Here is a 12,161-nt window from a genome sequence, read left to right as displayed (position 1 = left end):
CTGAAGTGAGTCAGGGGATGGAGGTGGTGCTCTTACTAGGCCCTAGCATATGGAGCTGGCCCAAGAAGTCAAACTATTTCTCCTGCCCCACAGTGCTTAAGTAGCCCCTGGGATCAGTTACAGTTACCCCCCTCCCCCTGAAAGTCTGAAATAGCACCCTGGTTGGAGCATCTAATACAACCAACCCCTCACACTGATGGAGGAGGCTGGAGATTGCAGGGATCCCCTTTAGGGGATTTCAGACAAGGTTCAGGTCACTAATCTGGAGGGCTGAGGGCAGGGAAGCAGCTACAGTGCCACTACCAAGGTTAAATTGGAGCCATTGTGGTGAAGGGATGGGGAGTGGCCATGGGTTGGTGGGATGGAGGGGAAGGGGAAGCATGTTTAATAAGTTTGTTCTATCCCCATTGCTTTCAGTGCAGCATTATCCAAGTAAACGCTGGAGCCTGTCTACATACAGGGGGTCTGTAAAGTTTATCCAGAGTGGCCAGAGCTTGGGATGCTCGCTCTTTAAACAGAGTTGTTTAAATTGTCTGAGCTACAGGGTGCTGGCCTCTCCAGCCATTGTGTCATGTTAAAATGGGACCATGCTCCCTCCCTATCACAACTGTCCCAGGAGCTAAAGAGGGGCCTTTCCCTCATGACACAGGGAGAAGGAGAACGGCATTTTTCTCAGAGTCTGAGTGAGCTGCCCCTAAATTCTAGGATCCAGCAGGGAACAGCAAGTGCTCTGGGAACCTAGAGATTCAGCTTTGAGACATGGAGATTTATCTGAACATCAGCCAATTTTAACTTGGAGGGAGGATGAGAACTGGGCCCCCATTAGAGGACAGGGTCAGCCAAGCATCATGTTTTAATTAGATTCTCCATGTGCGTGCGCACACACACACACACACGAGACCAGGACTGCCTCCTCACATATCTGCAGCCAGAGATAGGCTTTCAGAAGAGTCAGTCAATAACTGAAGGCACCAAAAATAGCAATAGCCAAGCCAAGCTCTCCCGAAAGAGAAAGGAGATAGTGATCCTGAGCACCCATGCCCCGATCCATGAATAAAGTAGGAGGAAGGCCTTCATAACCAACACAATGTTGGCAATAGCAACAGTACATCCGGGTCCCATACGCATTAAGACTGGGCCTTATAGCAAAGGGGGGTTGTCAGTAAGTTGATCCTTCCCCACTCCAGTTCCAATAGGGTAATAAGAGCAAATTTAAGTGCTAGAATAAGATAGCACAGGCTTTTTTCAGATCCTGAGCACCATTATAGCCAATGTGATCGACTGGCTTGGGAGACATGAGAGGAGAGTTCTGTGCCCAGCTTGGCCATGGACCAGCTGGGCAGCCTGGTGCAAGTAACATTGCCTCTGGTGACCCTTTCCATCCTTGGCTTGCCTAGCCAGACTGAGCTCTGAAGGGGTGGCAGGGTCTGATCTCACTTGGATTCTCAACTCTTGTGCAGTACATCTACCAATGTGATATGCCATCACGTGCCAGCAATGCCCCTCTGCCATGTACATTGGCCAAACCGGACAGTCTCTATGCAAAATAAATGGACACAAATCAGAAGTCAAGAATTATAACATTCAAAAACCAGTCTGAGAACACTTCAACCTCCCTGGACACTCAATTACAGACCTAAAAGTCGCAATTCTCCAACAATCAACCACCAAATGTCAAACAGACTCCAATGAGAAACTGCAGAATTGGAATTAATTTGCAAACTGGACACCATTAAATTAGGCTTGAAGACAGACTGGGAGTGAATGGGTCATTACAAAGTAAAAAACTATTTCCCCATGCTATTTTTCCCCTACTGTCAGTCACACCTTCTTGTCAACTGTTGGAAATGGGCCATCCCGATTATCACTACAAAAGTTTCTCCCTCCTGCTGAAAACAGCCCACCTTAATTGATTAGTCTCATTATAATTGGTAAGGCAACACCCATTTTCTCATGTTCTCTCTGCATCTGTCTCCCTACTGTATTTTCTACTGCATGCATCCAATGAAGTGGGTTTTCGCCCATGAAAGCTTAAGCCCAAAAAAATTTGTTAGTCTCCAAGGTGCCACAAATACTCCTCATTCTTTTTACAAATAAAGACATTGTCCCTCTGTCTACACTAGCAGCTGAAGAACCACATTTAGCACCAGTTGATGGGATTCAAGTGGGATGATCGAATGATAGTTCAGTAACATGTCATCCATCATTGCCGGCAATGGGTCAGTTATCTAGCATGGCCAAATCACAACAGGGGACTTGTCACACACACCCTTCTACACCACCTCTCAAGAGTGAGCATCAGTGATCAGAGCTGGCTTCAGAAAAACAAGGCCACATCGATTTGCCGAAGCAGAGGCATGAGATTCTGTATTTCAAGACATGTAGCATATTATCAAAATGCCACAAAGGTCTCAGCAAGTTGCTGTAACAAGCAGCATGTGTGTCAGTACATCAGCAGCTTGAAGGATTCATCTCGAGACAGAAGTCAAAGCTCAAGTGTGCTCGAAGTTCTTGCCGGCCTGGTTGGGTGTATGGTAGGCCTCAGCATTGTAGGGAGGGGACATAGATGGTTGGAATTTAATTGAGGACTCTGGGTGTCCATCTACCAGCTGTAAGACAAGACTTTGGGAAGCTGGAAAGTTTGTGAAGAACTACAAAAAAATCTCTAGGTAAAAAAATGAGTTTAGCCTCTGCTCAACGTGTAGAAGAAAATTAAAATGGAGTACATCTTTAAAAGGTCAGTGAAAACTTCACTGGTAGCAGAACAAAGGGGAGGAACTTTCAAAGGTGAAAAGCACCTTTAAGTTCCCACAGATTTAAAAAATTCAACCCCCTCATGTCTGAGGAGCAAGGAAAATCGATTGGAGAAAGGGCTGGATAAGTGTCAACAGAAGAGCTGGCAACCTTAGCTTAAATACTTAGCAATTTATGCAAAAGTTGGGGAAAGAGACACTCCTAATTAACCAGCTACTAATTAATTTTTAGCTGTCCCCATCCTGCTGGGGCTGTCCTATTAATTCTTGTACATTTACACACACACACTCCTATAACAAACAATAGAGCAAGTCATCCAAGCAAGGTGAAAGAGGAAAGGGTAAGCTAGATACCTATACTAAGAGGTGCTGAAGCAGTATTTTGGTTTTGCAAAAGCAAGGAGTAGTTTGGATCCAGATTCTAATTTGGCCTACCCTTCATTTGCAGGGGTGGGGGGGAGAAGATCATTCCCCCACTTAAAAGTATGCTCTGGGAAGAGAGTTTATGATTCTACAAAATAGGGTGGAAATGCTTAAGACTGTCAGGGGTCCATGGGGTAATCAGGCCCCTAGCATGGCTGTTTGTAATATAGAAGGGGATTCAGATTCTACTGGTCTGGAATAGATGCTTGTCACCCATACTGATGACAGCATTAAAAAGGGTGGGAGAATGTGACTTCTTGCGGTAACTGAACTTTGATCATTGTGACCAGAGGGAGAGCACACTTCCCAGGAGCTGGATTTGCGTCAGATGTGATCACATGAATCATGGTTGAAATAGTTCTCTAGTCAGAGAAGTGATAAGAGACAAAACACCCTATCACCTGTGGGTGAACACTGTCCACAAAGCAATCACTCCCTAGCCGACCTGTCTCCATCCTCAGAGGAAACCTGCACAACATTTTCAAAAGTCGAGCCTGGAGGATCTTAAATTCAGAACTCTGCTGGATACTAAAAATCATGGACTGAACAAAGATCCTGGATTTATGGCTATTACAACAGTCTGTAACCCACTAACCCTCGCTTTTTGTCCTATGACTGCAGAGGTGTTACCAGGCCACTCAACCTTGAACAGTCCTTTAGCTGAGGCGCTCTGAGTAGCTTTCCCAGACCTGAAGGGGACCGTGTAGCTCAAAAGCCTGTGTCTCTCACCAACAAGAGTTGGTCCAATAAAAGATATGACCTCACCTACCTTCTCTCTCTATTCAGGGTCAGAGTTTATAGTCCAATGACACAGGGCTGCCCTGGGGGCAAGGGGGGGCAACTAGGGCAATCTGCCCTAGACCCCAGGCCCTGCATGGGCCCCTGTCATAAACAGAGAGTTAAGGGTTAATGTCTTACCTGTAAAGGGTTAACAAGCTCAGTGAACCTGGCTGACACCTGACTAAAGGACCAATCGGGGGACAAGATATTTTCAAATCTTGGTGGAGGGAAGCCTTTGTTTGTGGTGTTCGTTGTTCTCTCTTGGGACTAAGAGGGGCCAGATGTGCAACCAGGTTTCTCCAATCTTTCTGAAACAGTCTCTCATGTTCAAAATAGTAAGTACTAGCTAGAAGGAGGATTAGTCTTTTGTTTGTTTTCTTTATTTGCAAATGTGTATTTTGCTGGAAGGATATTTTTACCTCTGTTTGCTGTAACTTGTATCTTAGGCTAGGGAGTCCCTCTAGTCCATATAAGCTGAAGACCCTGTAAACATTTTCCATCTTGATTTTACAGAGAATTTTTCCTTTTTCTTTCTTTAATTAAAAGCTCTCTTTTTAAGTACTTGATTGATTTTTTTCCTTTGTTTGAAACCCAAGGGGATTGGGTCTGAACTCACCAGGGGATTGATGTGGGGAAAGGAGGTGGGGGGGAAGTTAATTCCTCTCTGTTTTAGGATCCAAGGAGTTTGGATCAGTATCTCTCAGGGTAACCCAGGGAGGGGAAATCTGGGAGAAGGAAAGAAGGGGGAATGGTTTATTTCCCTTGGTTTTAAGACCCAAGGGGTTTGGGTCTTGGTCCCCCAAGAAAGATTTTGGGGGGACAGGGAGTGTACCAGACACTGGAATTTCTGGTTGGTGGCAGTGCTATCAGATCTAAGCTAGGAATTAAGTTTAGAAGGGTACATGCAGGTCCCCCACTTTCTGGATGCTAAAGTTCAAAGTGGGAATAATACCTTGACAGCCCCCTGCAAGAATATAGTATTCTACAGTATTGCAACTTGCTTTTATGGAAGGGGCCCCCAAAATTGCTTTGCCCCAGGCCTCCTGAATCCTCTGGGTGGCCCTGCAATGACAACATTAAGTTGTGGCTCTTACCCTGGCTACTTTCACTCCCAATTGGTCTCGGCACTTCTACTCAGACCAGTTATGCTCTCTGCTCCCATTGTTTGAATTACTACACCTCCTCAGAAGAGCCACAAAGGGTGATGTTGTAACACAACCTTGTTCAGAGCACAAAGACAGTCTGGTGCTAGAGAGGTATAAAGATTTCCAAGAGCCAGATAAGTATAGTTTAGCGAAGGAATGATCAAGCCAAGGATAGCAATCTTTAATTAGATGAAGAGGGAGATTAGCCTGGGTGGAGGCCAAGGGTCCTACATTAATAGGAGTTAAAGAGGGAAAAGGTAGGCTGACTATCAAGAGAGTGATGGGAGAGAAATGCAAATCTGAAGTACTCGTGCCACATTGCTTGGGAGAGTTGGAAGTGCACAGAACAAGGCACTGGAAAAATATAGTTTAGAGAACAATTGTGTATTGTAAGGAGAGGGACAGACCAAGCCCTAGAGGTTCCTTTTCCGCTTGATGTTGAGGAAAACCTTATGGTCAGCCAAGAGGCCACCGCAAGTATCAGCACACACCAAAAGCCATAGCATGCAGTGGAGCTATTGGGCACTTAAGAAGCTGCTGGAGAACAATCCTCGATTAGCCCAAGATGGAGAACAGACAATGTACATTTTCCTGCCATTTATATTATAGCAGCAAATCCTAGGAAGACACTGCATAATTCTAGTGTGGTAACTTTAGAGTTCCTCTTTAACCCAGTATCATGGGTACTGATCTTCAGCGGTGGGGAAAAAAGCCTATGTAGGTTTTGTACACTAGGACCAGGAGGTACACCCTGTAAGGGGACACAGGCCATCACAAGAATGGCTGGGATCAAAATCAAGCTGAAAAATTCGTGAGTCTAGAACAGCTATTACTCCAGCATGTGACTATAAACTGAACTATTCAGTGACCTTCTTGGGTTAAGGATTCTCTTATTTGAAGGTAGAGAAAGTCAGACGGGAATGCAATGCTGCCCAGTGTTCCCAATGCCTCTCATATAACAGCTACCAATATGCTCAGGCATGAAACACTGTTCATTAGAGCCAGAGTCCCTCATTGAATTCAGCAGGGAGTTCTGCCCCATGACACATGGCCCAACAGGACATTCAAGGTAGGACAGCAGCTGCAAGATAGAATGTCCTTGTTTTGCAAAATGGTTGTGTTGGGCACAGAATGTCTCCTCCTCTACAATAACCCCCAACCACAATCAAATCCATAACACACACCCACCCACCCCTCCCTACGGAGCAAGAGAAGCAGCTGTAAATGTCACTGTTTTCCCTCTGCTTAGGTAGCTGACTAGGGTGACCAGATGTCCTGATTTTATAGGGACAGTCCTGATATTTGGGGCTTTTTCTTATGTAGTACCTTATTTCCCTTCCCCCCCCCCACTCCCTGTCCTGATTTTTCACACTTGCTGTCTGGTCACGCTACAGCTGAACAGATTTCTGACGACAGCCATGCACACATGGATCGACAGACATTCAAGCACACGGCTACCAGAAACACACACTGCAGTCAGAGTACTGTAGTTTGCAGGGACCAAAGCCAGGGGAGGTGGGACAGAGAGAGACCAGTCCTAAAGATAAGATGTTTCTCAGAGGACGGTTCCTATACCCCATCTCACCACACTTCCCTCCAGGAATCCCACCACCCCGGGTGAAGATTACTCTGATGCAGAGAGCCAACACAAGACCTACACATCAACGATCCAGTCCCACTTTGAGGGGATAAGTAGGATTTTGCATAGACTTGGTGCTAGACCTCTGGATGGGTGCAACGTTCAGCCCATGCAGCATGTATGTTGCATCATGCCTTGGGAAACAAGGGAGGTGCTCAAACCTCCAACCTACACAGACTGCTTAAGAGAATCAGCTGAAAGCTGCTTCTGGAAAGGGATTAGGGAAGACAGTTACTCTTAGAAGCCCACCAGTTAACATGGAACAAACTGGACTAGCTAGTGGTTGGCTACAACAAATAGTGATGGCCAAGGTAGTTGCATTCAGCACTAACTCAACACTACGGCTGGCCTGTGTCTGCAGAAGGGTTGTAGAAAGTTCAGATCAACTGCCAAATCCAGCCTGTAGCTTCCCTCCCTCTGCAGAATTGAGCTGCAGGTCCGTATTGCTTGTGAACTCCAGACAGTTTGAGTTTGTCCCACAAGCGAGAGAAATAGGAGCAAGTATTCTGGCAGAGTAAATTTGGATAATACATGCAAATATTCAAATTAGGCACCACCCTGGGGCTACAGGCAATTTGCTAGTCCAGCCCAAGGGGCTGCATTTGGGTTTGTGCAGTCTCTGCATTAGCAATATCCAGACCATCTTCCCCCTGGGTTTTACTTCAAAGGAATCCTAAAGAGTATCCCCCTGGCCACACTTTACCCTTCCTTGGCCTTTCAGCACGTTGCTGCAAAAGGTTACACAGCCCATGTCCATAATGCCAAGAAGCTGGTCAGGTAGAGTTTTTATTTTAATTTGTTTCTCTGGGTAACTGCCTCCATGCTAAGGAGAAGTTTTGATTTAAGCAAATGCAGCTTTTTCCTCAAAGTGCTGTACAGATTCTTCACTGTGGGGCTCTAAATACAGTTCACTTGTCCAAATCTCCCCCATGCGACACATGGGTCGATCGTCTCCAGTCTGCAAGGATTTTCTTCCATCACAGACAAATTGAACATGACAAGAGGACCTGTTCTCTTTCCCCATCAGGGATTTTGTCTGCATGCATCCCAGGGGAGAGGAGTGGGGGGGGGGGGGGAGAAATCAACTGCCAAGTTCATTATAAACAAGAGTCCATGTGTTTAAACATCAGGCACTTTTCCCTACTTAGACAACACTTATTTATAGCACCTTAGGAGTTATCAGTACACTAGCTGCCCCAGGAGGAAGGGGAAAAAAATGAGTCACCTTGCACAGCTGGAACAAAACCCAACCCGAGAATGTTTACCACACCTGGTTCTTTACACATGCTGCAAGGCAGGGAGTGGAAAGTGAACCAATGCATCCCACTTCGACTTTGTTTTGGTGGTTTGGAGGGGGAGGGGAAAAGAAGAAATGAGAGTAAAGTACAACCAATGTGTGCTCATAATTTTCAAAAATCTGCCAGAAGCAACTGTAGTTTCTTAGCAACAGGCATTAAGCACCTTACCTTCTGGGACATGAGTCTAGAAATTGACATCCAGCAGCTTTGTGTTAATATCTCACTTTTAACCCCCTTCTGTTACTCCACTGGCACAGAAGCATCTGTCTTCACAAAGATTTCCCACCCGCCACCCCCAGACATACAAGGATTTCTGAACTCAGACTGTGGTTTAATTCCAAATCCTGCTTCTGTCAAGTCTTGTGGAATGGGGAAGTTGCTTTCCCCTGATAACTCTCGTTATCTCCCTTCATCTGACACACGCACAGTGGGCATGTTGGGTAATTACAGAGCCATGTGATCAGCTGCACCTTTGATTTACCCTTCTGCCTAATAATCCTGACTCCTGGAGACTTATTCCAATGCTCCAGATCCTCAAGTAGGTTCATGGGCTTTTAGGATCAACCTGTTGCAAAGATGTTTCCTTTACTCTCCTCCTCCATAAAGTTACCCTAGACTGAAGTCTAGGAAGGACAATATTCCTAGACCTTGGCTTGCAAAGATAAATGGGGGGGGGGAAAAGACGGAAGGAGAATCTGTAGGGCAACTTATGGTAGCCCACCACAGTGCCAGCCTTTCCCCAGTGGGTCACTGTTCTTCTCTCAAAACGTGTACGGGGGTAGGAGTGCAGAATCCCACCCCTGGAAAACAAGTAGGGTTGCCAACTTCCTATCTGCAGAAAACCCAAACCCTTGCCCCACCCCTTCTGAGGCCAAACCTCCTGCTCACTCCATCCTCCCTCCCTCACCAACTTTGCTCATTTCCACCAGGTTGGGGCAGGGGGTTGGGGTGTGAGTGATTCAGCTCAGTTAAGCCAGTGTATACTGATAGGGCCCTTATCCCTCTCAGAGAGCTGCACATACACCGCCACACTCCTGTGAGCCAAGGCAGTGCTGTTACTTCCTGGTTTTGGAGGAGCAGAGGCACAGGGAGATCAAGAGTACATCTGCAGCAGTAATCGTCTCAGAACCAAGACCAACCAGCTCAGGCTCATGCTACGGGGCTAACAGTTGTGTAGATGTTCCTGCTTGGCTCTGAAACCCAGCAAGGAGGGTATGCATGCCTACACTGCTAGGTCAGTCTACTCAAGTTATGAGACCACAGGTTGCACCTTTTTTGTTTGGAAGCCACAGTACAGACATCCCCCTAGTGACTTACCCACTGTCACACAGGAAGTTTGTGGCAGAGCTGTGAACTGAACCCTGGTCTCTAGAGTCTCAGGCTAGCACCCTAGCCACTGAGCCAGGCATCTTCTCATTTCAGTTACCAATGGCTCATTCAGATTTAGCTTAAATCTGATCCTAAATGGACTTTAACTAGACCAAAACAGGTTGTTAAACCTGAAATAAGAGTGTCCACACCACAATTTGCACTGGTTTTAATTCATACCTCAAATTATTCTGGTGCAAGTTTCACATTTAAACAAGCTCTAATGACTCTTTAGGTCCTGGCAATACTCCCCACAAGGTGCTTTAATGCCTGTCAAGTCTACAGCCTAATAAGCTGCCCCTTCAAAATAGGTTATCCATGTACTGTTTCTCTGTATGCACAAAGCAAACCATCCCATCCCTGTCTGGCTGCCAGGGCAAGCCAGCAATTCACTGAATGAGCGAGATCAGCAATAAGCAGTCTAAGGCCATGTCTACATCTAAAATTTTGCAGCGCTGGTTGTTACAGCTGTATTAGTACAGCTGTATAGGGCCAGCGCTGCAGAGTGGCCACACTTACAGCAACCAGCGCTGCAAGTGGTGTTAGATGTGGCCACACTGCAGCGCTGTTGGGCGGCTTCAATGGGGGTTCGGGGAACGAGAGAGCAAACCGGGAAAGGAGACCAGCTTCGCCGCGGTTTGCTCACACGTTCCCCGAACCACCCTGCAAACCGCAGGGAAGGAGACCTGCTTGCTCGGGGGTTCGGGGAACGAGAGAGCAAACCGGGAAAGGAGACCAGCTTCGCCGCGGTTTGCTCTCGTGTTCCCTGTACCACCCTGCAAACCGCAGGGAAGGAGACCTGCTTGCTCGGGGGTTTGGGGAACGAGAGAGCAAACCGGGAAAGGGGACCAGCTTCGCCGCGGTTTGCTCTTGCGTTCCCCAAACCACCCTGCAAACCGCAGGGAAGGAGACCTGCTTGCTCGGGGGTTCGGGGAACGAGAGAGCAAACCGGGAAAGGAGACCAGCTTCGCCGCGGTTTGCTCTCGCGTTCCCCGAACCACCCTGCAAACCGCAGGGAAGGAGACCTGCTTGCTCGGGGAACGAGAGAGCAAACCGGGAAAGGGGACCAGCTTCGCTGCGGTTTGCTCTCGCGTTCCCCAAACCACCCTGCAAACCGCAGGGAAGGAGACCTGCTTGCTCGGGGAACGAGAGAGCAAACTGGGAAAGGAGACCAGCTTGATTACCAGAGGCTTCCTCAGGTATGCTGGGATACCTGCTTATTCCACGGAGGTCAAGAAAAGCGCTGGTAAGTGTCTATACTTGATTACCAGCGCTGGATCACCAGCGCTGGATCCTCTACACCCGAGACAAAACGGGAGTACGGCCAGCGCTGCAAACAGGGAGTTGCAGCGCTGGTGGTGCCCTGCAGATGTGTACACCTCCTAAGTTGCAGCGCTGTAACTCCCTCACCAGCGCTGCAACTTTCTGATGTAGACAAGCCCTGAGAGGCCAAGAGACCTAGTGCTCAGACATCCTGGGAGCAGAGTCCTTTAAATCTGGCCAATACCGAAGAAAACAATCAGCCATTGTGTACACCACAGACATTGGGTCAAAGAGTTGTGACCCCATATGGCACTGAGACTCCTGTGTAAAACTCCTGGGACCGATCAGCATTTCACTCATCACCACAAAGGGCATTAGTCGTTGAACAAGCCTGCTGCTTTTGCAGCCTCATTTTAGAGAAGGCTTCAATAAGGAAAGGAAATTTACACTTCATGGCTTTATTTTTATATCCAAGTAAACAATGGTTCATGTCACCCCTGATCCCTGCTGCTCTGCGCTTGTAAGTTGTCCCCCCACTTTTTTGACAGCACCATGTAGTGTCTGAGATTTAACTAGCAACTACTACAGTCCAGGAAATTGTACACACCCAGCTCCTTCATTTATGTTCACTTTTGCATGGCCTCCTTTTCCAACATACCAACTTGTACCTACTATGCTCAGAAGCTTACATGCACCTGAAACGCTAGTTAACAGAGGTACAGAGCAGAGCGATGGCCCATTAAACACTTCTTAAGTTAGCCCTTGTGAGACCTCAGATTCTCATTCCTGCCTGCTGTTTGGGCACATTCATAGAATATCAGGGTTGGCAGTGTGAAAGTAGAGTGAATTATATTGTGAAAATAGTAATGATTAAAGAAATGCTGTCTGTACCTTTAAGCAAAATTGTTGGAATGCTGCAATCCAGGTGTCAGGAATACAGACATTAACATAGAACAATTGCACCGTTTAAGGGCAATTGGTGAAGTATAGCCTTAGGTCGATAAGAGTTAGTAAGGAAGTAGGATATGCATGCTGTGCCCTAAGTGAATTTTACTGTTTTGCTTTCTTTGTCCCTTTGTCTAATTCCCACTCTTTTATCTGTATAAATAAAGACTGTTGGGTCTTGCATGTCCACTCACATTATCTGGGTGTTATTAGCAGAGCGCTCTGCTAATAAAACAGAGTGGTCTGACAAACTGAGTCCTGAGTTTAACCTTGACAATTTGGAGGTTCCACCAAGATGGCAACCGTCTTCACTGGGGCCGCATGATTCCTGGCTGTTTTTATAAGATGACCATGGCAGCCAGCACCTGGGCATTTGGCCCGAGCGGTCCTCCACTAGAGCGGAAAGGCGTACAATCACAGTGAAGTCTACGCCATCGAACCTGTTGGTTCCCACTCTGTTCTGGTAGGGAACCTGGGATCTAACATCAGGAATCTGGTCAGGTAATTATTTCTGTGTTTTGTCTGGACTGAGGACTGTCCTGTCTCT

The 12,161-nt window shown here is 46.9% G+C and overlaps 1 protein-coding gene across 1 annotated transcript in view; it reads right to left on the bottom strand.

Annotated features, from left to right (window-relative positions):
- The window catches only part of ARRDC1 (arrestin domain containing 1), a 74,282-nt gene that overhangs the window by 50,232 nt on the left and 11,889 nt on the right, over positions 1 to 12,161 (bottom strand). The gene's annotated exons all lie outside the window — the stretch shown is intronic.

This window comes from Gopherus evgoodei, chromosome 16 (assembly GCF_007399415.2).
Source record: "Gopherus evgoodei ecotype Sinaloan lineage chromosome 16, rGopEvg1_v1.p, whole genome shotgun sequence".
NCBI lineage: Eukaryota > Metazoa > Chordata > Testudines > Testudinidae > Gopherus > Gopherus evgoodei.
Note: the sequence above shows the minus strand (reverse complement) of the source record. Positions and strands in the feature narration are given on the sequence as shown.